This window comes from Arachis ipaensis, chromosome B2 (assembly GCF_059453495.1).
Source record: "Arachis ipaensis isolate K30076 ecotype BB chromosome B2, ASM5945349v1, whole genome shotgun sequence".
Taxonomy (NCBI): domain Eukaryota; kingdom Viridiplantae; phylum Streptophyta; class Magnoliopsida; order Fabales; family Fabaceae; genus Arachis; species Arachis ipaensis.
In genome coordinates, this window is record NC_142437.1 from 49,457,540 (window position 1) to 49,458,804 (window position 1,265).

Genomic DNA, 1,265 nt, shown 5'->3' on the forward strand with positions numbered 1-1,265 from the left:
TATGGTAAAACAAGGGATTGTATTAGGACATGTGGTATCTAATAATGGCATTTCTGTAGACCCAGCAAAGGTGAATGTTATTTCTAGTCTACCTTACCCCTCTTCTGTGAGGGAAGTCCGTTCGTTCCTTGGACATGTAGGTTTTTACAGGAGATTTATTAAGGACTTTAGTAAGGTCGCACTTCCCTTATCCTGATTACTGCAGAAGGATATTGAGTTTGAGTTCAGTGAGGATTGCAAACAAGCATTTGATAAGCTGAAGACTGCTCTGACTCAAGCTCCAATTGTGAGAGGACCAAACTGGAGCCAGCCATTTGAAATCATGTGCGATGCTTCCAACCATGCAGTAGGAGCAGCGCTGGCTCAGCGTGAAGGTAAGGATCCTTTCATTATTGCTTATGCGTCTAAGACTTTAGACACTGCCCAGTCCAATTATACTACTACTGAGAAAGAGCTTCTTGCTATTGTTTTTGCTCTGGATAAATTTCAAGCTTATTTACTTGGTACTAGAGTAGTAGTGTATTCGGACCATGCAGCTTTAAAGTATCTATTAGCTAAAAAGGAATCCAAACCAAGACTTATACGTTGGATACTGCTTTTACAAGAATTTGATTTAGAAATAAAGGATAGGAGTGGTAATCAGAATTTAGTGGCAGACCACTTGAGTCGCCTTGAGCATATTAAGGATGATTCTACTCCTATAGATGATAATTTTCCTTTTGATAACCTGCAAGCAGTATCTAAGGTAGTCCCTTGGTATGCACCTGTTGCTAATTATTTAGTTAGCCGCACATTTCCTCCAAATTTTTCTAAGCATCAAAGAGACAAGCTGAAAAGTGAGTCTAAATATTATATATGGGATAACCCATATTTATGGAGATGTGGCGCTGATCAAGTAATTAGACGTTGTGTGCCTCAATTAGAATTCCAGTCCATTTTGGAGGTCTGTCACTTATCTGAGAGTGGAGGACATTTTGGTCCTCAGAGAACAGCCAGAAAAATCTTAGATTATGGATTCTGGTGGCCTACTCTTTTTAGAGACGCTGTTGAGTTTTGTAAATCTTGTCTCCCATGCCAGAAATTTGGTAATATATCCAGGAGGGATGAGATGCCTCAACAAATTATGCTATTCTGTGAAATTTTTTATGTTTGGGGCATTGACTTCATGGGTCCATTCCCAAATTCTAATGGATATTTTTATATATTGTTAGCTGTGGATTATGTTTCCAAATGGGTGGAAGCAATTCCTACCCGAACTGATGATG